This window comes from Urocitellus parryii, chromosome 13 (genome assembly GCF_045843805.1).
Source record: "Urocitellus parryii isolate mUroPar1 chromosome 13, mUroPar1.hap1, whole genome shotgun sequence".
Classification (NCBI taxonomy): domain Eukaryota; kingdom Metazoa; phylum Chordata; class Mammalia; order Rodentia; family Sciuridae; genus Urocitellus; species Urocitellus parryii.
In genome coordinates, this window is record NC_135543.1 from 56,642,446 (window position 1) to 56,666,947 (window position 24,502).

The 24,502-nt window shown below is 36.9% G+C and overlaps 1 protein-coding gene across 7 annotated transcripts in view; it reads left to right on the forward strand.

The window, feature by feature from the left end:
• Positions 1 to 24,502, forward strand: part of Ptprm (protein tyrosine phosphatase receptor type M) — a 788,264-nt gene that overhangs the window by 632,402 nt on the left and 131,360 nt on the right. The window lies entirely within an intron of this gene.

A 24,502-nucleotide genomic window follows, 5' to 3' on the forward strand; every position in this document is an offset into this window, starting at 1 on the left:
CTGTTCTTCCAGAGCATCCAGCAAGGCACAGCACCCCTGTGAAAGATGATGCAGAGGGAGCAGGTAGTTTATCTGGGATCCTTTTCCAACTGGCTGTGAGACTGGTTAGCAAGTTCAAGTGCATTCAATAGAAAAGGAAAAACACTTCACCCTTTACCTTCTTCCCCATAAACAAGCAGTGAAAACAGGCTTACCAGGCTCTCTTCCCCTCCCTTTTCTTGTTCACCTTCCTTGGATTTTCCTGTAATTAAGTATGATGTTAAATACTAATTTTATTGAAGTTATCTCAGGAAGAAACTGTCCACTTAAAGCAATTATCTACCAACCAATGATGTCAGTTGTGGAGATTAGCCAGCGGTAAAGGAACTGGCTATTGTCACACCATGACAACTGTTATTGTCCTGCCAGCCCAAAGAGCATGCTGCCGTCCAGAACTCTGGTGTGGACAGCTGTCAGGGCGTTTCTGGGAACAGTGATTTCTCTTACTATGTATAAGATGCAGGGCTCACACCTTTCATAGCCTTTGCCACTTGCAAATTCAGTTGGAAAGACATTCAAGAACTGAACAGAATTAATGAACTTCAATTCTGAATCAAAGAAGCATGCCATAGCTTGAGTGGGTGTGTAGGGAAAGCAGGGCAGGAAAATTGGTTTCCTTCCTTTATATTAAAATTCATTTATAGTCATTGATGAAGATGAAATAGTATGCTTACTTGTAAAAAGATAGGATCATATAAATTTGTGCCATTTTATATCTTAGAATGTGTTTCTGGTCCCCAGTCTCCCTAACTAGCTCACAGTTAGGAAACATATTACCTGTGATTAGAGTATTTTTTTTTCTTGATTCCTTTCTCTCCACTAAGGGCTTTTATCATAAAATACTTTTAATTTGACCCAAACTTTGGGTAGTGATACATCTAGTATAAATACAATGATGATGGCCAATTTTAGTTTTTGTAAAGTTCATATTCATTTTAAATTGCTTTGACTGTGTATTTTTATTGTAAGCCTATTTAAAGTCTACTTTGAATTAAAAATTCCTGTACAGAAATACAGTTACTGACTTGAAAAAGTATATGAGGGACATAATATATATAACTCCACAGCAACATAGAAGATAGACTTAGTTCAGAAATATGATACATACTTGAATCAAATGAACAAGGATAGGGAAGAAACTATTTCAACTTCTTTGATACTATATATACACACAGACTGGGAGTTTGATGATGACAATGGAATCAATAGCTGACAAGTAAAAACATCATGTGCTATGCCCTGTGCTAGGAGCTTGTGACTCAGTAAATCAGACTGTAAGCTTCAAATTCTGCTTCTGTCTCCTTTTATGGGTACACTCATGATTCTTCATGGCATGCCCCAGATTCTACCTTGCCTTGGATTGAACTCTTTCTAAGCTTGCTTATCAAAGCTCCATTACATATGGCCCCAGTGCTAGCGAGCCACTTCTCTTCTAAGAGTAGGTCTATGGTCCAAAGCAAACAAATAGACACATTTTTGTCAACTATATTGTGCATCTTGGCATGTTGCCAGTGACCTCAGGAGACCAAAAAGCAAAAAACAAAAACAAAACAAAACAAACCAAAACAAAAACAACACTTAATCCAATCATGCTCTAGGGTTTGGTTTCAGTCCAGAATATATTTTTCTGGTAAATTTCTGCATTTTAGCAATCCTGAATTCTTAGATTCACCTTTAGCAGTTCAATGTATAATTCAGTGAAATTGACTGCTTTTGCATATCGCCTCATGCACTTTTAAAGGCTAGCTTAGGAATTAATAGGATTAAGAGTAAGACTTCCATAAGCATTAATATCTTATGAAAGACAAAATTAGGTTATTGAGAAAATATAAGCCTAATGAATACAGATGTCGTCTTAGTTTTATCCAATATTCTGAATGCAGATATTGCTCAAATGTTTATTAAAGATGTTAATGTGAAAGGGATTAGTTACAGGATCAAATAACAATTCATAAAAGAGCCTGAGTCTAATTTTTCATGGACTATTTAAAAATAGCTATTTTGCAGCTTCTATAACAAACTTCAGACAATGCATATTTCAGTGTATGCAAAAAAACTATTTCCCATTCAGAGCTTCTGAAGACATTTGGTTCATAGGTGCAAACTGAAGAATCATATGCTCATGAGGATATTATGACTGTAAATTCATTAAAGGCTGTTATACCCCAAAATTAAATGTCATATTAGTAATTACATTTAAAAAATAATAACTCTCATCCTCCCAATTCAGTGACTGGAGAGGAAAGTTAATGGTAAACAGTCTTAACTACAAATTCATTGTCATTTTAAAAAATAAAAAGAAGGGGCTGGGGATGTGGCTCAAGTGGTAGCGCGGTCGCCTGGCATGCGCTGGGCGCTGGGTTCAATCCTCAGCACCACATAAAAATAAAATAAAGATGTTGTAGCCACCGAAAACTAAAAAATAAATATTAAAAAATTCTCTCTCTCTCTTAAAAAAATAAATAAAAAGAAGGAAAGAAAACAGAAGGGTTAGAATTAACATATATTAGAGAAGGAATCAGGAACCAAATAAGAGGTCTGCTTTGAGGAGAATACAAAATGGAAAATTCTGTTAAGAATAAGCTCTGTCTCCTGTCCCCAAAACTGACCTCCTATGGGATGCTCTTGGTGGGAGGACTGCAGAATACATGGGAACAAGGAGCAAAGTCAATCGTTAGGGAAACCCAGGCAGTGGCTGCAGGGAGACGGGAACAACTCCTAAGTATCATCTGTCACAACCAAAGCCTGAAGTCTTGGCCCTCACCAGCTTCATCTGTGTGTGTTACTGAACTACATAAGATTTGTGCCCAGATCTTTATGGAGGCAAAGCTAAGCTTTGGGGAATTGACATTGCATAAAAGGTCCCATTCTGTAATTACTCTTACTGTATTTTCTCTACCCTCAGGTACTTTTTATACTAGTGTGAATCTGAAAAAAAAAAGTCTTTTTTTAAGTTCAGTTAGATTTTAGACCTCTAACAAAACAGGCTTCTTTTAGTCATGCTATAAAGTATGCATTCTTTTTTTTTTTTTAAGAGAGAGAGAGAGAGAGAGAGTGTTTTTTTAAATATTTATTTTTTAGTTTTTGGTGGACACAACATCTTTTTTTATTTATTTTTTTAATTGGTTGTTCACAACATTACAAAGCTCTTGACATATCATATTTCATACATTAGAATCAAGTGGGTTATGAACTCCCATTTTTACCCCAAATACAGATTGCAGAATCACATCGGTTACACATCCACATTTTTACATACTGCCATATTAGTGACTGTTGTATTCTGCTACCTTTCCTATCCTCTACTATCCCCCCTCCCCTCCCCTCCCATCTTCTCTCTCTACCCCATCTACTGTAATTCATTTCCCTCCATGTTTGTTATCCCATTCCCCTCATAACCTCTTATATGTAATTTTGTATAACAATGAGGGTCTCCCTCCATTTCCATGCAATTTCCCTTTTTTTCTCCCTTTCCCTCCCACCTCATGTCTCTGATTAATGTTAATCTTTTCTTCCTGCTCTTCCTCCCTGCTCTGTTCTTAGTTGCTCTCATTATATCAAAGAAGACATTTGGTATTTGTTTTTTAGGGATTGGCTAGCTTCACTAAGCATAATCTGCTCTAGTGCCATCCATTTCCCTGCAAATTCCGTGATTTTGTCATTTTTTAGTGCTGCGTAATACTCCATGGTGTATAAATGCCACATTTTTTTTATCCATTCATCTATTGAAGGGCATCTGGGTTGATTCCACAGTCTAGCAATTGTGAATTGTGCTGCTATGAACATCGATGTGGCAGTATCCCTGTAGTGTGCTCTTTTAAGGTCTTCAGGGAATAGTCTGAGAAGGGCAATAGCTGGGTCAAATGGGGCCTGGCTTGAGGAACCAGCACAACATCTTTATTTTATTTTTATGTGGTGCTGAGGATCGAACCCAGCGCCCCCCGCATGCCAGGAGAGCACGTTACCACTTGAGCCACCTCCCCAGCCCCAAGTATGCATTCTTTCCATGAATGCAGCCCAAAGTCAGGAGCAGTGGGTGCCAATTTGGCCGAGTGGGATTCTGCCTTTCAATGGGTCATCTCACAGATGACATATGAAGGGCTTTGTTCACAAATTCTGGTACAACACTACTGTGTCAAATTTAACTGTCCTTAGATGTGTGACCTTGGTCAAGTTATCCAGCCTCTCTAGGCCTCAGTTTCTTCAGTCTGTAAAATGGAATGATTATATTATCAACCTCATAAGTTGGCTGTGAAGATTAAATCACATAATGTGTCAAAAGTACTAGAACTGTATCCAGCATATAGTAAGCATTCATTTGAAATTTTAGCTAGTGCAGAAAAAATGCTAGACTTATAATGAGATCTAAGAGAGGAAATTCACAGCCTGTTCTTTATAGGGAAATTATATTATATTAAGTTCCAGTTCATCTTTGTCACCTCTAGCATATAATAGCCTGAGGATAGCTTGAGCTGCTCACTCTTCATTTGCTCTATCTGTAGGATTCATTTCCTTACCTTGTATCATATATCACTAAAAGTTCCCATTAAAAGTAACTTAAAAATAAAAAAAGTAGGTTTGATTCTATGGGTCAAGAATTTAAAACTTGAGAACGTAAGTATTTTAAAATAAAAACTCTTCCCCTTTATTGCTAAAATAGTGTTTTCTAAGTTAGGGAAGTCCTAAGGAATAATGTAACTATAGACAGCAAAATCTCCTTCTTTAAAAAAAATGATTGTATTGGTGTCTGTGGCAAAGTAGGATTTAATGTAATAAATTGTGCATTCAACTCAGTACCAGAGAATTAGGGAAGAGCTGTACCTCTCTGCCCTCAGGAAGCTTACAGCATAGGGGAAGCAGCCAGGTACTGCAGTGCATCTGGTCAAAACCCACCCACTCCCACACCCACACATGTTCCAGGGGACCTTAAAGGCCGGCGGGGGATACCTGCTCCAGCCTGGAGAAAAGATGACCTTTCCTTGAAGGATAAATGGAGAAGGTGCAAGAGGGCAGTATTCCACATAGATGCAAAACAGGAGAACAGGGTGCTCTCTGGGAAAGACTGCAGTTCTGTATGCCTGAGTCACAGGAAGAGGTGGGAGACTACGACAGTCTAGGATCCCATCCTGAGGGGCCTATATGTCACCCACATGAAGTTTAAATGTCATACTGGAAGCAGTGAAAGGAAAGGAGAGACTCAGATAGCATGAATTTAACTCGTGCTTGTGGGTGGAGATCCATTTAATATAAGCAGCTCAATTCACAAATATCATTTATACAGGGCACATAGGAATTGCTTGAAAAGTCTTGACCAATATCCAAAAATGTAAAAGGGAGAAGGAAGATATATTTATTGAAAAGGAATAATGGGAATTATATTGCTTTATCTCTGTTCAGAAATGTTCAGGAATGCTTGGCCTACAGACTTGAAGCAATGGTTGACTTTAGCACTGAAGTATCTCTGCTGATGAAAGATTAAGAATGGCTTGAGTCTCTGTTATGACTCGTATAATGACCGATTTGGTCTTTCCACATTTCTTCAATCCATGTATATTGGGAAAATCCAGCTAGCCAGTTGGTATAATACTTAGAAATAGTGACTTTCTCTCTGTTGACCTTGTTCCAACCAATTTTCTTTATCTTTTCCAAGACAGCAGTGACTGAAAATTGGCCTAAACACTGGAAAGCTTCATTACTGATCAAGTAGCCGACAGAAGTTTATCCAAACAAGAGGGAAACATGTGGTGGGGATGAGATGGAGCTGCCCTCAATGAAAATTTTTTATTTGATTTTGTTCTAACAAGATAGTCATATAGCACATCTCACCAGGGAGATGCAGTAATTTGATTCAAAAGAAACTCAGACATGAATCACAATAAAGAAGTAAACATGCTGAATAGAACAGAAAATGGCATGTTGTCGGCAGAGAGTGGTTCAGAAATCTCAGGAGAAAGACCCAGTGGAAAGGGCAGATTTGTTTATGTTGTTGCAAGAGAGGAGCCAGTTCTTTCTCCTGACAAGCAAAGGGCAGCCATGCTAACCCCCTGGGGGCAGGTCTCCAGTAATGAAAAAAGGACATAGCTGCACTCCAGGGTACAGGTCTTAGCCAACCTGCCCTGCAGACTTCTTGGCCTGTTATGGCCTGGAGTTGAAAAGGGTGATTTGCCACAACCTTGCAGCTCTATCCTGAACCTATAGCCCCTGTGCTGGACATGCGTGTACTGGGTCCCTTTCTGTCCTTCTTAATTCAGAAGCATGAGAGCTACAAATTGTTCCACGTGGTGTCAGGGACAAGGCAATGGTAGCTGTGTGGTTGGAGAATGAATTGCTTCCCCTCTGTGGTCCCTAGAGGGCCTTGTTTACTCCTTTTTTAACTGATCCTAAGTCCTTTTGGGGATCAAAGCAGAAAGACATCAACTTTAATTAGGCAAAGAGCCATGCTATTCACAAAGAACTTGAGTTGCTCTGTCAAGTTAAGATAAAGGGAGATAGCAACTGAAAACTCCTTTAAGATAGAATGTCCTAAAAAAAACACAGGCATGTCTGTTTCATTAGCTAATAATCAGTATCATTGTGGGGCATGAAAACTTATTTGCCCATTATTAGAGTTGAAACATATTGGAAACCAAAATAACTTTACATCTAGCTCTTCTAAAACATGTGTGTTTGTACCTGTCTATCTAAATGTGTTTAGAAAAGCAATATTCATAGTTCATCTACTTTTCTTGTGGGTCTCTCCAGGGCACAAACACTAGTAATTAATTTTATAATTAAGCGCTGTTTTTTTCACTCAGTTTCAACTGGGGAATTGAAGATATTATGTCAGAATCTTCAGGCTTCAGTACAGCATATGAGTTTTTCTAAGGAACCTGAATTCTCTTTAAATATATTATCTCCTTGTAGGTCTTTTATAAATATGTGGGTTATATATTTCTACCCCACTCTTGTCTTTGCCATTTTCTAAATAAAATAGCTGAATTTGTTAAATGAAGCACACTGTTTTATGTGATGCCTTTGCCTACATTGGACAAAGTTCTGGCAACCCCAGAAAGGATTATCATTAAAAATGTCACATCTGCCATCCAACATCTGTTTTTGTTTGCCTCCCACCTCAAAGAGGCAGCATATCCTACAAAATAAATAAATAAACACTGGTCTGCTCTCTGCAGAGTTCTGGCTCCTACCTTCGGATACCCTTGGATGGGACAGGTCCTTAGCTAGGGAAGAAGGCCATGGATCCTTGGACAGCCAGTACCAAGCGCCTGTCTCTCTCTGGCCAATAGACAGAAAGAATTGCCCATACTTCTAGATAAGTTTTAGGAAGAATGCACTGCAGACTCTTTGTGGGGTTTTTGAAAACAGATACAATGGCAGGTGGAATAAAAAGCACTTGGTGAGACTCAGATAGAACCAAAGCCCACATGGCTCACCAGGTGGTTTTCACATCATCACCAGTGGGAGGCACCAGGCCCCTCACCTTCAGCCTACACACTTCTCAAATGTGCCTTTCAGTTTCCATTTCATATTCCAAGACACCAGCTGAGTCCATCACTTATCAGTGCAGGTTATTTTCTATCCCATAGGATACAAAGCATGCAAAACAAAGCCATTGAAAGCTAAGGATGGGAGTGAGGGGCAGGGGAGGCTTTGGCAGGCACTAGAAATGCATTAAGAATCACAGCAGCTGCGCCTCTGATGGCTGAGCTAGCCAAGTGATGTTTTCCCATCTTTTTTCCTTTAATTATTATGGTGATGGTGAGCCAGGTCCATGAGAAAATGATAAAATTTTCTCTGAAATTTTGAGATTGCTTCAGGCTCTTTGGGCAAGTTCAGGTGTGTGTGTTTATGGATACTTTCTTAATAGATAGAAGTTACTGCATGTTTTTAAATAATGCAATGGAGAGAAATGGCTTGACCATGAATCCTTGGTTTATTTTTTCTAAAGTACCAATCTAAAAGTGTCTGTTTTAGTCACCCGCTCCACTTTGCATTGCTGCCTTTCGTCGCCTCTACCATACTCCCTGATTTTTCATCCTGTCTCCTTTTGTCCTTGTCTCCGATGACATCATGCACAAGCCTAGACTTTAGAGAATTAGGTTACAGAATGTTATTTCCAGTAGCTCTCTGTCCTCCCTCTGATGACAGTCTGTGGCAATTGGCTTCTTCTGATTTGTTGGAAGCACTTTTAGGTAACTGTCTGGTTTCTGTTTTGAAGCTAGTTATTAGAATTTTCTTTTTCTAACCTGTGAGAAGTTAAGCAATTTTCCCACTTGTTATCATGCTTTTAGTGTCAGATGCCATTAACCACAAGTGCTTTTGCAGAGAACCTGGCCCCAAAGAGACTGCGTATGTCCCAGCATTTCAGGACCTTATGTGTCCCCACCACCTATCATGCCTTTGATTAATTTAGTGGTGTTTCCACCCACGAACAAGGTCGAGTTATGTGTTTCACAGTTCACAACTGCCCCTCCCTGTTCCTCACCTTCATATCAGCAGGTCACAAGTGCTAACTACTTTGTCTCCCCACCATGTTTCACTCCCTTCCCTTCATCTCCCATGCCACTGCCTGGTCCCTATCACTTACCTGAACCATTGTAGGAATCCCTGCACTATTCCTTCCTCTCAGACCTGTCCCCCATCCTACAACCAGACATGGATGTTATCACATTTGACAAAAGCTCAAAAACCTCCTGAAGATTCTTTCACAAAATGAGAAACTCTGCACAGTGTACTTGACCCTTCCTGATACAACTGCAGCTTGTGTTTCAGGCTTGCTTTTAAAGGAAACTACTTTCCATTATGTGCTCTGGGATCAAGCTGTACTCAGAGACTTTCCATCTCCCATACTCCAAGCACCTCCTCACTCTAGGCTGTGCTGCCTAGAGTGGTGGCATCTGCACAGAGCCACTTCTGCCTCCTTTTTCACTTGCCAGATTTCTTCAGACCCAACTCAGATGTGATCTACCCCCAAAGGTGTCCCCATTGGAAACAACTATTCCCTTCTCTGTGTTTCAGTACTGTAGTAGACAATATGGTAATTGATGATACAGCAGGAAATTTGTTAAGAGATTTAGTAAATATGTGACAAACACTGATAAATATAAGGTATTTTGTATTTGCTGAATTGGTTTCTGAAAAAACAAATACCTCTAGATGGATAGAATTGTCAATCAATCCATACTTAATGCACAAGTAAAAGGGACATTTTGGAGGTCTTAAGAATTGCATTTCAAGAGACAGATTTAGATAGCTCTGAGTCACTGTTCCAGCCAAGGCAGTGAAAGTGGGAGTTTTTGTGAGCTATTGAATGTTGAGAAGGGATAGGGGCTGTATTCCAATACAAAACAACAAAAGGAAGTATAAACAGAATGGAAATGTTCATAAAACAAGAGTCTCATAACCTCTTGATATGCATCTTGAGCCTCTGGGAGCAGAATAATAGCCTTATTCTGGTTGTTCCAGACACCTGCAGTCAAAGGATAGAGGTGACCAAAGTTCCCATTGCAGGCAGCAGCTAGAGGACTATAGACATCTTCCTCGCTTAATAGCCTCCCAACATTATTTGAAAAGTTCTTCCAGTGTTGCTTCTGTCACACACAAATTTCCTTTTATTTTATTAAAAAATTCAGCTTGGTGCAAAGGTACCCAACTCTGTTCCTAGCAACTCAGGAACCTAAGGCAGGAGTATCATAAGTTCAAATCCAGTCTCAGCAACTTAGTGAGGCCATAAGCAACTTAGAGAGACCCTGTCTCAAAAGGTGGTCTGGGGTGGGTAGGAACATGACTCAGTGGTTAAGCAACTCTGGGTTCAATTCCTGGTAACAAAAAATATAAAAATACAAGGCGCTGGTGGGTTAGCTCAGTGGTAGAATGTATGCCTAGCATACACCAAGCCCTGAGCTTGATCTTCAGAGCAAAAAAAAAAAAAAAAAAAAAAGTTTTAAACAAGCTCCAAATGGTACAAATCATCACAGAGTATCAAGGAATTCACAGCATCCAGTCAGAAAATCTATAAAACTGTGCTGACCAACTTGAAACATAACCGATATCACTTATAAAAGATAAGAATGGACATGACTGATTTGCCAGCCATATGTTTTTAAAATATTAGGATAAATACTTTTAATCCACATTTGCTTTAAATTTCTTACTTACCTCTGTAGTGTGTAATATGAAATACATTAGAGCTCCAGAAACCCCTGTGATTTCCTGAGTGAACAGGGTACCTGTTATTTATAATGAGCCTCTTTTCATAAAACCTTAATTTATGTTAATGAGGTGACTTAGGGATGGGTCCTTAGCCTCTGGATGAGGCCAGTCTCCAGAAAGATGAAGGACTGGTTGGAACTTACCCCCATACCCACCTACCTCCACCAAAGGGAGTGGGAAGCATGTAGAGATTAAGCTATATAAATTCCTGAGCAATAAAATTTGATGAGCTTCTGGATTAGTGAATACCTGAAGGTGCTGTGGGGTTGTTGAGCCCAGAGAGTGCCTCAGAACCCTTTACCCCCTGCACCACATTGCCCTGTGCATCTCCCTGTACATTCATTTCTTTCTAACATCCTTTTTGAGCCATCCTAGCAGATTAATCAAATATAAAGAGGGGGTCATGAGAATCATACTTGATAGCTAATTCAAAGTATAGATGGTAACCTACTATTTGCAGTTGATGTCAGAAGGTAGAGGCAGTCTTATGGGAATGACACAGTCTGTGTCATTAACTTCAGATAGATAGTGTAAGAACTGAATTAAATTATAGGACACTTAGTTGGTGTCCACTAGAGAACTGTTGTTCTTAAAAAATCCCATACATCTTGTCACCAGAGAAGGTCTGAGGAAGTCTCTCCAAAGGGGCGAAGGGGACCTCAGCTCAGCCTGGGTATGCTCTTGATATTCCCTGCAGAAAAGGATTTCAGGATGCATCAGAAAGTAAAGTACCAACAGAGACCTATTCAGTAAAAAAGGAATCGAGTAGTATGCACACTTTCAGAGGAAAGAGTTTAGCATTTGAGAGTGAGACATGCTTTGGGGGTCTCAGGCTCTTCTTTCAAAGGAAACTTGGTGAGGGGTGCACAAGGGACAGTATGTGGGAATGAGCTCAGTTTGATGAACTGGTTTTTGGTCATGGATCACAAGACATTTATGGTGATCTGGTCTTCTCCAGGATCTTCAGGATGTCATTGGTCCTCTAATGGATGTTTGGAACGTACCCTTATTATCACATTCTTAAAATACATTTCCCTTCATTTTATCTAACCTGAGAATACATTGTGTAGGACAGCAGTGCACTTAGGCTTTAATCAAAACATGGCAATTTTCAGAGATGAGTAAATTCACAGTATCTCTAAGATTTGTAGATTTCTCAGGATTTGGGAGTGACATCTCTGAAGGAGAAATAGATCTGGGGAGTAAAAGTGATCAAGGGGCTTTTTGATTTACAGCTACATTCTCTTTGTCCTGCCCCCGTGTTTCCTTTCTACCTATCTTTAGCTCTTCTGTCTTACCTAAATCTGGTCACACATGAAAGTATTCAGTGACATGTTGAGTATGGGAGAGGAAGGAAAAACAGCCTAGATTTTCCTATCTCTTTCAAATCCCTAATAGAAACAATATAGCATTATTTATGTGCAAGTTCAGTGCATTCCATAACCTTATTATTCTAAGAGGGAACCTATCACCATACCTAATTTTATAATTCATAAATACAGTTTGTGTTACTATAGAAGTAATACAAGGGCATATGAGGTTTTGAGGGTGGACCTTTCATGGGCCTTGTTTGGCTCCTCTCACCATGACAATGAGGTTAGGTTGATGGGATCTGCCTTTGTACAACACCTACTGTATCAGCATTGTCCACAAAGCTAGTGCATCTTTATCATACCTGTTTTCCAGGTTAGGAAATGACTGCGAATTTCAGTAACTTGCCCCAGGCCATCCCTCTATGGAGTTGTCGGAGTCATCCTGTCATCTTGGGCTCTAAGGCCTGAGTTCTTTCCACAGCGCCATGTAAATTCTGTTTAAGCTTTTCATCACTGGCACCAGAATAGATGACAGGAAAACAACTCAGATGAGGAAAAGTTTATTATGGCTCACTGTTTCAAAGATTCAGTCCATGGTCAACTGATCCCATTGCTCTGGGCCTAAGCTAAAGCAGGACATCATGGAAGAAGGGTGTGATAGAGGAGCACTGTTGCATTCATGGTGACCAGGAAACAGAGAGGGAAAGGGGAAGGAATCAGGGGAAGCCATACCCTTCCATGTCACATCCCCAGTGACCAACCTCCTCCAGCCACACACCACCTGCTTATAGTTACCACCCAAACAATCCAGGCAGACTAGGATGGATTGATTAAATTACAACTCTCATAATGCAATAATTTACCTCTGGCATTGGGGGACATTTCATATCTACACTGTAACAACTTCCTTATTCACTGCCATGGAGGTACAGACCAATGGAAATCACCCATGTTTTATTGATTTGACTTGTGGCTTCATGGCAGGAGTGTTATTTTTCCTCTGTGCTGCTTTGTTTGCTTTGAACAGCATTCTGTCCTTTGGCAGAGGACCCATACAGCTCAGGAGCTCCATTGACAGTGCCAGCCCTGGTGCATTTCAATATCTCAGTGGCAGCAGATGCTGCCCATTAATCTCGCTCAGTGTCTCAGCTCTGTGATGCAAGGTCACTCCAGCATTGCTCCTCCCTGTTCCAGTTTTTCATTGTCTGAGTAATGCAGGAAATCATTCTGATGATTTGAGCCAGTCTGGTTCATCTGAAATGAGACCAGTTATGAGCTAAACTCAAGCTACAACTCCAGAGTCTTATTCTATATACTGCCTCCCTGGATTATTGCATTACTGCCAGCCGACTCTGTAAAGGAAACAAAGGAGAAGGTAAACTTGTAAACTGAAGTTGTGTATAAAAGTCCAATGTTGTCTAAAAGATCTTTTCTGAAAGTTGTTGAGTCTTTTGGTGGAATAATATAACAGTGACAATCCTGTTAAATGGATCTCTGACCTCAGTGCATACAACCAAGATAACCCTTAAGCTTTGATAACATGATACAGAAAATAACCAGTTCAAAAGTCAATTCTTTTTTCAACAATGCTGTATAATAGCAAGAACAGTGGATTAGGAATCAGAATGTGTGGGTTCCAGATTCTCACTGCTAACTCTCTAACTCTGGAACTCTGAGACTATCACTTAGCTTCCATGAAGCAACTGCTATCACTGAAGAATAACAAGTGTTCACTGAACATCTGGGATATTCTCCGTAGTACTGTTGCCTTGATGATTTGATGCCAGCCTTCCAGGGTGGTTGATGTGTTCTCAGGGATGGAAGGTTTTGCAATGAGCAATGCTGGCTAGCTGCTGAACACCCCTGAGAGGATGTGGTTGTGGCATCAGTGCTATGTGGACTACTATCTCTTAGGATCCATGGGTGCTTCTTTGGTTGTCTAGGATCATTTTTTTTCAGAGTTAAAGAGATGGTTCCCATCCTGATGTGCTCTTTCTGTCTTTTGTTTTCTCCTCTTCCATTACCCCATTTCACCCTCTTCCCACTTTCACTTGTGATCCCTACCCCAAAACACTGTGAATTGTGTGACTTGAGGTAAAATGCTAATGGTATTAGGATATTTTTTGGTTGAGCCCTTATGATATCTAACATGGTGATGATCATAGTTCTGTTATGTCTCTAATCCCTATTGTCCACATTTTTAAGGATATGATGAGTATTAAGGAAATGAGGAACATGGATTAAATGTTTCAAATTACTTAATTTGTTTCACATATTATACTGTATAAATCTATATTATCACCACGTGCTATTCAGACCAAAATAAAACTGAATTCGAATCTGTATATTTTTGACCTGTCATTTCACAGAAAAGAAAGAGAACGTGCTCACTTATCCAGTTTTTTTTACAACATGTTCTGAAATAAAGTTCTTGAAATGCAATAATGTTTAGAATTCATCATATTCTTCATTATCCTATAGCTTTTAAAGACTTCTTCACTCCCCTTACCTTCTACCATTGCCCTGCAGGGAGACATGGAAAACCTTTTATCTGTTTGCTTCAGGGAACTTATACAAGATACTGAATAACTATAATGTATTCAGTGTTAATTATAAATGTGCAGCATATGTTTTTATATGTATTGTATTTATGTGTTTTAGGTAATTATGCGTTTGAGTTCCTTGCCAATTTTATGGCCAAAATATTTTACTTGGCTGATTACTAAATGTATTTTAAGCTTACTTCTTGAAATATGAAGAGAATATACTATAAATCCAATTAACATGATTTATCTGCCTAAAGAGAAAGCTTGCTTTTATTTTTTCCCTTTATTTTAATGATGAAAAACAGTTGTAAGGATACAGAGTAACTTAATTTGTTTTTAAAGCTTTCTGAGCTCAGTTTTATTGTTATTTTCTGTTACAAGCAAAACATAATTTTTGAAAGATAATTGGAAATTTTAAAGAAAGCATATAGACAACAAAGGGACAATAAAAATCACCCATAAACTCACTATAAATTTTCATAAAGTTTCTGTCTAATATTTTAATGCATTAGAATCTTAATATAAACATTTCCCTACTTAATTGTATTTTAAATGTTTTCTGTATTTTTTTTTTGTAGTGGGGATTAAACCCAGGAATGCTCTACCACTAAACTGCATCCCCAGGCATTTTTTTTTTTATTTTGAGACAGGTTCTCACTCTGTTTCTGAGAGTCTCACTAAATTGTTGACACTGACCTCAAACTTGCTGTCCTCCTTACTCAGCCTCCTGAGTCCCTAGAATTACAGGCACATGCCACCTCACCCAACTGTTTCCTATATCTTTACCATGACCTCTACTATAAATAATTCTTTGGATTTAACTACCATTATTTCAAATGGTATATTTCAAGAGAGGAAATCACTTGTTCAAGGTTTATAAAATGCTTTAGGTTTTTACATATATTGATAACTTGCTTTCATGAAAAAGTATAGCAATTCATATTTCCATCAGCACTCTGTAAGAACACTTACCTCAATTCAGTTTCACTAAAACAAGCCCTAATCTTTTTTGTTTAATTTTTTCCAGGTTGATGGAGATATATATATATAAAAATATATATATATAAAATTTTCTTAGTGTTCCATTTGAAACAACACATCTTCATATGTATGTTTATCAGTCATGTGAAAATTTTTCTTCTGTATTTTTTTCTTATCCTTTGCTTCCATTTCTCCTGGGTGTTAGTTGTCTCTTGGTGACTTGTGTGGACCTACTTCCTTACAATACTTGGCAATACTTAGTTTTTGTATGCCAACATACTGGATAACCTAGAGAAAATGAGTAAATTCCTGGAAGCGTAAAACGTACCTAGACTGAAGGGGGAATAATTGGGAATAAGCAGAAAATATGAACAGACCAATAATAAGTAAGAAGGTTAAATCAACAAACTTCCCACCCTTGAGTGATGTTACACACCTATAATCCCAGCTACTGGAGAATCTGAAGTAGGAGAATCCCAAGTTCAAGGCCAGCCTCAGCAATTTAGCAAGACGTTGTCTCAAAATTTAAAAATAATAACAATGTCTGAGGATACATAGCTCAGTGTAGAGCATCCCTGGGTTTAGTCCCTAGTGTCTTCTCTCTCCTTTTCTCTCACATACACATACACACACACACACACACACACACACACACAAAATTCCAAAATTAAACCCAGGAGAGATGGCAGACTTCACTGAAGTCTCCCCTTTTATGTTGCTTTTGATTTTTTTTTCCTGTTTTTTTTTTTTGTTGTTGTTGTTGTTGTTTGTTTTTTGTGGCACTGGGGATTGAACTCAGGGCTTCATGTATAGCAGGCAAATGCTTTACCATTGAACTATATCCTCAGCCCATCTCCCCCAAATTTAGAAGACTTAATTGCAATTTTTCTTAAATTCTTCCAAAATAGTGAAGAAGCAGAACACTTTGAAACTCATTTTATAAGACCAGCACTACCCTGTCCCAAAGTGAGATAAGAATATAAGAAAACAAATTTGCAGACCAATGTCCTTGATAAACAAATACAAAAATTCTCAACAAATTACTAACTAACCAAGTTCAACAGCATATTTAAAGAATAAAGTGGGATTTACCCTATATTACAACAGTTTTTCAACATTGTGAATTAGTACATGTGACAGAATAGGTTCAGGAAAAAAATTAACAAAGTCCAACATGCTTTCATGGTAAAATATTCTTAACAAATTGGATTATTTAACATAGTGAAGACCATATATGAAAATCTCAAAGCTAACACCATACTCAGTGGTGAAAAACTAAATGCTTCTCCTGTTAAATCAGTAACAGGACAAAAGTGCCCACTCTTACCACTTCTATTTACCATAGTAATACAAGTTTCAGTCAGAGCAATTAGGCAAGACAAGAATTTTAAAGGAAGAAGTAAAATTGTCTTATGTTTGCAGAGGCCATGACCTTATATGTAGCAAACCCTAAAGATTTCACCTCAAAACTGTCAAAACTAGCAAAATTATTCAGTACAGTTACAGGGTACAAAATCAGCATACAAAAATCAGTTGTGTTTCTGTATACTAACAACATACTATCTGAAAAAGAAATAAAGAAAAAGTCTGATTTCCAATAGCATCAAAAAGAATAAAATGCTAGAAATAAATTTAACCAAGGAGGTGAAATATCTGTACATTATAAACTTGAAGACATTGAGAAAACAAATTGAAGATGATAAAAATAAACACTTGTGGTCCTCAATTTAGAATGACTTAACTTTTTTAAAAAAATGTTTGTTTTTACTAGAGTGGTGCACAAGAAATATATATTTGAAGATACTATACTTTGAATTTTAATTTGGATATTTCCTTAGCTATCAATACAAGATACAATAGTCTTATTGTCTTTCTACAGTCTTTCTATAGTGCTTCTTTGCTGCTAGGTATTGGCTGCAAACTGCATCCCCTGCTCAGCCAAGTGATCACGAGGGGAAACAAACAATACTCTGCAGTGTACTATTATTAAAATGTTTAGAAGATTAGGTATATTAAGTGATTTCGGGGGGTATTTTGGATATTTTCAACTCATGACGATTTTATCAGGTTGTGAGCACCATTGTAATTTCATGAGCATTTATAGAAAGATACTCCATGTTCATAGATAGAGGACTTAATATTGTTAAAAGGACCATACTGCCCAAAGAAATCTGTAGATTTAGTGTAATTCCTATCAAAATTCCAATGGTCTTTTGGAAAAACTGGAAATTCTTATGTAAAGTAATGAAATCAAGTCTCTGTTTTATACCACACACAAAAACTAACTTGAATTGATTTGAATGTAAGACCCCAAGTGGTAAAATTCCTAGAAGAAAACATAAAGGAAAAGTTCGTTAAAAAAGTGTTATGCCACCAAAAGCATGAGCAACAAAAATAAGAACAGGCTGTATCAAACTACAAGGCTTCTGTACAGCAAAAGAAAAAAACATCAAGAAGAAAAAGGGAACTATGGAATTAGAAAATATCTGCAAACTATATATTACAGTAGGTTATTATCCAAAATATTGAAGGAATTTCTACAACTCAATCACAAGTAATAGTAATAATAATTATAATAACAATAATTATTATTATTCAATTGAAAATGAGCAAAGGGCCGGAACAGATATCTTTTCTAATTACAAATGGCCAACAAGTAAATTAAAAAGTGCTCAAGATCACTAGTCACCAAGAAAATACTAATCAAAACCATAACGAACTATCATCTCACACCTTTTTTTTTAACCTCCTTTTTGATGGCTATTATAAAAAAGACAAAATATAACAAATGTTGGCAAGAATGTGGAGAAAAAGGAACTCTTGTGTGCCACTGATGATAATGTAAATTGGCACAGCCAGTATAAAAACAGTATGAAGTTCCTTAAAACAACAAAAATATAACTATGATATGATCTAGTAATCCCTCTTCTAAATATTTATCTAAATGAAGTGAGATCAGTAGCTTAAAGCAGTATGGGCCCTCTCATGCTTATTGAAGCATTGTTCACAAGCATTACTCCTAGCCAAGACATGAGAACAACCTGTTTGTCAGTCAACAGATGAAAGGCTAAAAAGATTTGTGCTTTATATATACAACAGAATATTATTCAACCATGAAAAGGTTATCCTGCCATTTGAAACAACATGGATGAACCTTGAGGACAGAATTTAAGTGAAATAATTCTTGCAGAGAAAGACTAATACTATATTATCTCATCTATATGTCGAATGCAAGAAAAGTCCAGCTCATTGAAACAGAAAGTAGAATGAATGGTCATTGTCTAGGGCTGCGTATAGGTGGAAATGAGGAGTTGTTGACTGAAGACTATAAACTTACAGTTAAAAGATAAATATGTTCTAGAGATCTACAGTACAGGATAGTTCAGAATGATGACTAGTTAATATTGTATTTTAAGCTTGAAATTTGCTGAGACAAGAGGAGATCTTAAATTATGCACCTCCCAAAATTATAACTACAGTGACATATGTGTTAGCCAACTAGACTGTGGTGATGATTTCATGCATGTATATGCATTAATATGCATGAAATAAAATCCTGATAGTATATATCAGGCGTAAAGTGCATGCTTAATACATTTAAGATCTTGGGTTACATCCCCAACTCCAAAGCCCTCCCCAAATACTTACGTTGACAAGCACCCTTGTGTAGGTCCTGATTTTAAAGAAGAAAAGCCTTTAGTTGATTAACTATCAGTTATGATTAAAGTATTTCCCTTCTATTCCTGGTTTATTCTTATTTTTCATCATGGATGGGTATTGTGTTTCATAGAATTCTTTCTCCGCATTAATTGAGATTCAAAATAATTATTTGATTTTTTCTTCTTTTATTGGTTGTTCACAACATTACAAAGCTCTTGACATATCATATTTCATACATTAGATTGAAGTGGGTTATGAACTCCCAATTTTTTCTTCTTTAATATGTTAGCAAGGTAAGTTAGTTATTAAGATAGATATAGAGACAGACAGATAGATAGATAGATAGATAGATAGATAGATAGATAGATAGATAGATAGATCCATCAGAATACCAATCCTTCCTTGCCAGGATACATATAACTGGTTCATGATCTATATAAAACATTACTGAACTGCAATTCACCAGTGATTTTTGCATTCAAGTTTATTTATGAGTCTAGTCTCTTCATATTGTTTTAGTCAACATTTCCACTGCTGCAACCAAAAGACCACACAAAAAAACTTCTAAAGGAGAAAAAGGTTTTTGGAGGGTTTACAGTTTCAGAGGTCTCAGTCTATATACAGGCAGCTCCATTCCTCAATGCTCATGGTAGAAGAGTACGGTAGAGAGAAGCAGCTCACATGATGATCAGAAAGCAAAGAGAGACTAAGCTCAGCTTAACAAATATATACCCCAAAGGTGGGTCCCCAGTGACCCACCTCCTCCAGCCACACCCCATCTGCCTATAGTTATCACCCAGTTAATCCCCATTGAGGGATTAATTCACTGATTGGGTTAAGGTTCTCATAACCCAATCATTTCACCTCTACACTTTCTTGCATTATCTCACACATGAACCTTTCCATGACACGGAATATTTAAACCATAACAATTATTAATCTTGTATGTTCATTTTCTAGTTTTAGAATAAAAATATTTGCTTCTTAAAATGAAAAGAATAGCATTCTAGATTCTTTTCTATTAAAAGAATTTATACAAGAGTCAATTTATCTTTCTCTTAAATGTTTAGAGGTCACTTATAAAACTCACTACATGAGGCATTTTCCTCTTCCTTAAATACTGAATTATTAATTTCCTTAGTACTTGTAGAACTATTATTGGTTTCTAGTTTTTCTTGTTTGTAGTTAATATTTTCATGGGAATGTGAACATTTTTTCTTTTTTATTTAGAAGCATGGATTTGTTAATAATTTTCTGGTCTTAATTTTCTGTTCTCATGTTCCATTTTCCCTTTTTCATCATTAATACTTGTGCCTTCTTTTTCCTTAACTATTCCTGTTGGCAGTTTATCAGTTTTATTAGTCATTGCCTTTGTTGGCCTTTAATATTATATTTTTAAAAATTTCTTTATTTCTGCTCTTTATCAATTTCCTTTTACTTTCTTTAAGTTTGTTCTGTTCCTACATTTAAATGTAGTACTAAACACTAATTTTCAGTCATTTTTAATAATATATTTATGAGTGTCAATTTTTTCTTCTAAGCAGCAGTTGTCCTACTACACTCATTAAGTTTTGATAAATAGTATTACTATTACTATTAAGTAGACTAAAATTTTTATTGTGATCTCTTCTTTGACTCATGGATGATTTAGAAAGGTTTCTTATTATCTTTTTGTCTATCATTTCCAATTAGATTTAATTATAATAATAGAAAATTCATTGAAATATGTGGACACTATTTAAAACTACCTACGTGGTCAGCTTTCTTAAGTATTTTATGTAAATTTTCTGTGTAATTACTGACTTTTTATCTGTTTAATCTACCAGTTATGGAAAGAGCTATGTAAAAAGAAATACATTTTGAATCTAACATCAGGTAAACACAAGTTTAGAGTTATTTTTTCTGATTGAATTGAATAATTCATCATGTAATATGCCATCTTTAGTAATGTTTTTCTTTTTTAAATTTTGTCTAATTTCAATATAACTTTTCCAGTTTCCTTCTAATTATTATTTCCCTGGATTGTATTTTCAACCTAGCTATAATTTGATTCTCTTATAAAGAGCATATAGAGTAGTCCCTCTCCTTATCGATGTAACAGTTCTCAGAACCCTAGGGAATGCCTGAAACAACAGAGAGTACCTAACCCTATGCATAACTGCTTTTTCTACACATACACACTTATGTATAGAATTTTATAAATTAGATATAGTAAAGGATTAATAATAATAAAATAATAAAGTAGGACAATTGTAACAATTTCCTGTAATAAAATTTAGGTGAGTGTGATCTGTTTCTGTAATTTTCCATTTAATATTTCCAGACTCCAGATGACTTCTGGTAAAAGAGACTACAGAAAGGAAAACCACAGAAAGGGGTCAGGGGGCTGCTGTAGCTGGACTGGTATTTCAGAGGAGTCTTACATCTCAGTTTGTGGTGATTACTGATATATTTGAATGCATTTCCATCACCCTATTATATGTCGTGTTTGCTCCATTTTTCATTTGCTTCTCCTTCCACCTAGCCTACTACTGGTTGAGTTTTGTTTTTTCTCATTCTGTTTTTCACTCTACTGACAAATCAGTAGCAACAAATCTCCAAAGAGATTATATACTCTATTTTCTTTTACTAGTTACTATAGAAATGTTATCATCTATATTTAAGTTTAAAAATCTAGAATTAATTCAATTTAATTCTAGGATTTGAAAGGTCAAAAAATGTTGGTCTCCATCCCCAGACCACTTCTCTCATTTTCTGTCACAGAAGAATTAGGAACCCACAAGAAATAGTGTGTCTTTTTTACATCCCAAAACTATGTCTTCTACCTGGTTGCCACACAGCTCCAAGAGTGCAGGCTAATACCAGTGATGCCCTTGTTTCTCTTGGAACACAGCCCTCTGCTGCTCTGTGCCTTTGGTTACTAATAACAGTAGTTACACACAGGCACCATCACCTGTTGCTCCCATTATCAGAGAGGCTTTCTAGCAGTAGTGGTTGTTACATTTCTCTCATCTGATGGCAGGCCCCTTTCTCTGTGTTTGTCTTCCAGTTTTGCTGCCTGGCTGATGGATATATAAAATCGAGTGGATCTCTCTAGAATGTGATCATTTTTGTGAGCCTCTGGCCAGCTAGGTTTTCCTCTATGAATTGCAATGGTTCTGAAAGACAGGGTTCTATATTTCATTCCCTCTGCTCAGTTACCTCCTTTTTTCCTCTCTCTTTTGGCACTACTTACAGCCTGGCCTTCAGCCAGGCCTACACATCTCCCTCTGCAGCTGCTCTTTCTTCTCTTTCACTGCAGAACATTTGAAACTTCATAACTTTGTCTCAAACCTGTAACTTATAAACAAGATAATCCCCATGGAAACATCTTCCTAGTCATCAGAGGTTGGGGGAATTCATTAGGTACAGTAGGGATCCTTGGCATGTGTGTCTTTTACTCTAAGATATCATCTCACTCCAGCCAGAATGGCAGTTATCAAGAATACAAGCAATAATAAGTGTTGGCTAGGGTGTGGGGGAAAAGGAACACTCATACGTTGCTGGTGGGACTGCAAATTGTGGAACCATTATGAAAAGCAGTATGGAGATTTCTCAGAAAACTTGGAATAGAACCTCCATTTGACCCAGATATCCCACTTCTAGGTTTATACCCAAAGGAATTTAAATCAACATTCTACAGAGATGCAGCCACATTAATGTTTATAGAAGCTTAATTCACAATAGCTAAACTATTAGGGTGCCCTTCAATAGAAGAATGGATAAATAAAATGTGATTTTATATATATTTGATAGAATATTACTCAGCTTGAAAGAAGAATGAAATTATGGCATTTTCTGGTAAATGGGTGGATTTGTATAATATTATGCTAAGTGAAACAAGCCAATCCCCCCAAAAAACAAAGGCCAAACGTTTTCTGTGATATGCTGCTTTTAATTCACAATAAAGGGGAAGGGTATTAGAGAAGAACAGAGTTACTTTAGGTGGAGAGGAGTGAAGGGAAAGGACAGAACATGGGGATAAAAGTAAAAGTATAGATGAATGAAACAGACATTATTATCTTATGTTCATATATGACTGCATGAATGATGTGATTCTACAAGGTGTACAATTAAAAAATGAGAAATTATACTCCATCTTTATGTGATATATCAACATGCATAAATTCATTCTTCTGTCATGTTAACTAATTAAAACAAAATTTTTAAATTTATAAAGTAAAACATAAAGTTATATTTGCAATTCCAGGCAGCCAGTATTTAGAAGCAATACAAATTGCCCTGTAAGTCTGATGAGCAGAAAGTAAGAGACAAGTATAATTTTGTGTGTTAGTTTCTGTGTCCTCTATTCTGTATCATTGGTTCTACCCATCTGTTTTGGTGCCAGTACCGTGCTGTTTTTGTTACTATTGCTCTGTGGTATAGTTCAAGGTCTGGTATAGTGATGCCACCTACTTTATTCTTCCTGCTAAAGATTGCTTTATCTATTCTGGGACTCTTATTTTTCCAGATGAATTTCATGACTGCTTTACATGAAATAGATTCTATGAGGAATGTCATTTTGATTTTTATTTGCATTAAATCTGTATAGTGCTTTTGGAAGTATGGTAATTTTGATAATATTAATTCTGCCTATCCAAGAGCAAGGTAGATCTTTCCTTCTTCTAAGGTCTTCTTTGACTTCTTTCTTTAGGGTTCTGTAATTTTCATTATATAGATGTTTCACCTTTCATTAAGTTGATTCCCAAGTGTTTTATTTGTTTGTTGTTCTTGTTGTTGTTGTTTTGGTTTTTGACTCTATTGAAAATACAGTGGCTTTCCTCATTTCCCTTTCTGAGGATTTGTCACTGATACACAGAAATGCCTTTGATTTATGGGTGTTGATTTTATATCCTGCTACTTTGCTGAATTCATTCACTAGTTCTAGAAGTTTTCTGGTGGAACTTTTAGGGTCTTCTAGGTATAGAATCATATCATCAGCAAATAGTGCCAAATTGAGTTCTTTTTTTCTTTTGTGCATTTAGTTTCTTTTGTCTATATAATTGCTCTGGGCAGTGTTTTAAGAACCATGTTAAATAGAAGTGGTGAAAGAGGGCATCCCTGTCTTGTTCCAGTTTTTAGAGGGAATGTCTTCAATTTTTTGTCCATTTAAAATGATGTTGGCCTGAGGCTTAGCATAGATAGCCTTTATGATGTTGAGATATGTTCCTGTTATCCCTAATATTTCTAGTGTTTTGAACATAAAGGAGTGCTGTATTTTGTCAAATGCTTTTTTGTGTGTCTATTGAAACGATCATATGATTCTTATCTTTAAGTCTATTGATGTGGTGAATTACATTTATTGATTTCCGTATATTGAACCAACCTTGCATCCTAGGATGAATCCCACTTGATCGAGATGCCCAGTCTTTTTGATATGTTTTTGTATTCGATTATACAAAGGTGCCAAAAATATGCATTGGAGAAAAGATGGCCACTTCAACAAATGGTTCTGGGAAAACTGGAAATCCATATCTCTCACCATGCAAAAACTCAACTCAAAATGGATCAAGGACTTAGGAATACAACCAGAGACCCTGCATCCAATATAGAAGAAAAAGTAGGCCCCAATCTCCATCATGTCAGATTAGGCCCCAACTTCCTTAATAAGACTCCTGTGGCACAAGAATTAAAATCAAGACTAAATAAATGGAATGGATTCAAACTAAAATGTTAATTGAAAAAAAAAGAAAGTAAGAGACAATGAATCTGGAC